Genomic DNA, 3331 nt, shown 5'->3' with positions numbered 1-3331 from the left:
ACAATACGCCAATTAGCACAAATGGTAAGTTCCCACAGTGCCTACAAGTGTGCCTACTGGCCGCTAAATGGCAATACCGGTTTCATATGTATACACCTGGTACTGTAGCTCCTTTAAAAGGAGAAGCGAAGGTGTAACCATGAGTGGGTGCATCCTGCGACATCGCTGTAGTCAGTGCAAATAGTTTTTTTCGGTGGTGCGAATGTATAAACACAGATGTCAAGAATGTGAACAGTAAATATTTTTAACATCTTAAATTCCATGTATCTTATTATTACTCAACCCCTTTCAGGTAAATAAGTCAAATATCTTGATAAAGAAGTTATAATCCACTCAAAATTGAATTTTTTCTATGGTGGGTACCCTGGTATCCTTGGTGTGTACTGGTACACAGGTGTGCACACAAGGGTTAAGGGAAAGTGATCCGAGTCAATATAATCAGCTACCTTTAGTTCCTTAATCTTCTCCCTTACCTCATCATCCACTATCACATAATCACTTACCATTCACCTTTCATCTCCTAAGCGTGTATATTCTCCTTTCTTATCTCCCTCTATATTTCCGTTTAAAATATACCATCTTAACTCCTCCAGGCTCTTCAAAATCATCTTTTCTTTCCCATTTGGGATATTATCTTTGGATTTTCTTCCACTCTCCTCTTCTTTCCATTCCCTTTCTCCTCTGTCTCCTGTTCTCACATTCAAATCCCCACCTACTGTCAGCCTAATCTCTTCTTTATTTTCTTTAATCATTTCTTTCATATCTTCTGCTTTCTTCTGCATATCAACGTTCACATAAACCCCCACTACCTTCCACTTATCTCCTCCCATAGTTACCTCTTCTACTATTAATCCTTCCCTTTGTTCTTTCCTCTATTTCTTATCTTTCCCTGTTATACATTAATTCTTTACTACCATCACCATTCCTCCCGTTGATCTGCCCTTTTGATTATTTCTCTTTGGATTTTGCTCTTGCCATTTGTAACCTCTTGGTAACCTTCCCCTTACTCTTTTCCATCCCTTTTCATTTAGCCAGTAACATACCTTCCATTTTTCCCTACTTTCGTTTCCCGTATTTTTTTCATTCTTACTATTTTTTATTTTCATATCTCTTGTTCCTTCCTCTCCTAGTTTTTGTGCACCTCATTTCATACTATCTCTTCCCTTTCTTCATCTCAATCCCACCATACTCCGTCTATCTGTATTCTACCATACTTAACCCATGTTCTTCTTCCCTTTTTTTTTCTCTTCTGCTATTTTCCTTAATTTATACTGCATCTTCCTTTCTTACAATGTCAAATCATTCTCTATTCTCCCCGAGCTTTCATATACCTTCCTCTTCTTTGTCATTGCTTCCCTCCTATGTTCCCATTTCTTTAGTGTTACCAGTGACATTCTCTCCCCTATTTGCTCTTTCCTTCCTACGCTTCTCACTTCCCCTATCTCTACCTTCGCATCAATCCTTTTTAGTATTTCTTCCACTTCTTTCTGCAGCTCGTGCCCCTCTAATATTATACCCTTTATCGCTATGTTTTTTTATTATTATCTTCCTGCTTCTCTAGTTTTTGTTTCTATGACTGCATCCTCTTTTCTCTCTGTTTCCTGACTTCTTCCCATTTTTTATTTATTTCTGAAGTTCAACCATTTCCCACCTAATTTCCTTCTTTAATTCCTCTGCTGTTTTCTCCTGCTTTTCTTCATAAATCCCCATTACTTCTATCATCACTTCGCGAATTTCCTATAGTCTTTCCTCTTTCATCGGAAGTTCAATTTCATCTCCGCTTCCTTCAGCCCCCTTACTATTATCATCCTTCTCTACCAAATTCTGCTTTTCCGGCGGCGATCTAAACATTTTTTGATATTTCAAGCTCGCGCCGATATCTTCCTTCTCTTCACTGCTTCCCCTCTCCCCTCTCTTCCTTTTGATAAAAGCCTCAATTGATCCTACGCTTTTTGCTCTTAATCTCTCCTTTTCTATGGTTTTCTTATACCTTCCCCTGGGCTTCCTTTCCTTGATCTCCTCTTTCGGCGTACTGAACACTTCCTGCTCAAAATCTGTTTCTTCTGCGCAGATACTCGCCCCGCTAGCCATGAATCCAATTCAAACGATCCCACCTTCTATCCTTCCCTGCCTCTATATACCACGGATCAACCCAGTCCTGCCACCATGTCACAAATCTCCAAACAACCTAACCTCAACTTCCACATAAATCTGTCTCAATCCTCAAAAATACCTACCTTCCCTTTTCAATCTCACAATCCCTAAATTACTATCTCACATCCACGCCCTTCTACACACTTCCACAATCCACTCATATCAAATTTCACCACAATATCAGAAAAACGCATCAAAAATTCCCACTACTTTACACTGTCAAGCCGGAAATGGAAGTCTAATAAGTATATGTGTAAGTATATCTAAAACTGGCCCATGCTGTAGGTATAAAGTTTGTCGTAATATTGGCTTCAACCTTACTGCGAGTCTACTTGAATAATTGAAATGTGAGTTTATAGAATTAAATTCATTCCTTACCTGAACATAGTTGACTTGGTGTATACGCTATTAGTGTAGACCACGGTTCAAATATTGATTTGAAGATGTAAGTTAGTAGACGGTGTTGAATACTGGTCATTTCATACTATTTTCCGCATTCCATTTAAAATGGATTCGGTGATAAATTTTTGCAAGGATCCTTTGGATAATTTTGAAAAGGGCTGTGTTGTCTATAAGATCACTTGCAGGATCTGTGGGATGTATTACGTGGGACAGACTGGCAGACTTCTTAATACTAGGATAGAGGAGCACAAAAGTGATGTTCGTTTGGGACGCTGTTATAAGAGTGCTCCTGCCAGACATACAAAGGCATTTGTTGATGTTGACCATGAGTTTGACTGGGATAATGTTCAAATTTTGCATAGTGAAAGTAATGAGAGAAAGAGGGAATTCATGGAAATGCTTTATATTAAAAAACAAAAAAAGTTATCTATTAATTTAAAAACCGATTTGGATGGGTTGAACAAAAGTTATGCTAATATGATTAATTACATATAACGTAGCTGTTTCATGAATTCTATTTTTCTTTTACTTTCTCTATTTCTGATGTAATTGTGACAGATATTTATATTTTCTTTACAACAGATTGGACTACTGACACTCATTCGATTCTCAGGTATCAAAGAGAGAGCACCTGTTCGTGGGTGCTGTCAATTCCTACCACTTAAAATGTTCTTGCCTTGATAAGGGTACTGCACGAGTACCGAAACGTTGGTAATGCAAATTTATTTATTTATGTTTTTTATTTTCAATTTATTGTAATTTGATGGTTTGGGGG

General features: G+C 37.8%; 1 protein-coding gene across 5 annotated transcripts in view; it reads right to left on the bottom strand.

Moving 5' to 3' along the window:
• The window catches only part of LOC117174089 (trimethylguanosine synthase), a 180836-nt gene that overhangs the window by 113783 nt on the left and 63722 nt on the right, over positions 1 to 3331 (bottom strand). The window lies entirely within an intron of this gene.

This window comes from Belonocnema kinseyi, chromosome 6 (genome assembly GCF_010883055.1).
Source record: "Belonocnema kinseyi isolate 2016_QV_RU_SX_M_011 chromosome 6, B_treatae_v1, whole genome shotgun sequence".
Classification (NCBI taxonomy): domain Eukaryota; kingdom Metazoa; phylum Arthropoda; class Insecta; order Hymenoptera; family Cynipidae; genus Belonocnema; species Belonocnema kinseyi.
This window is presented reverse-complemented; position numbering and strand designations above follow the sequence as displayed.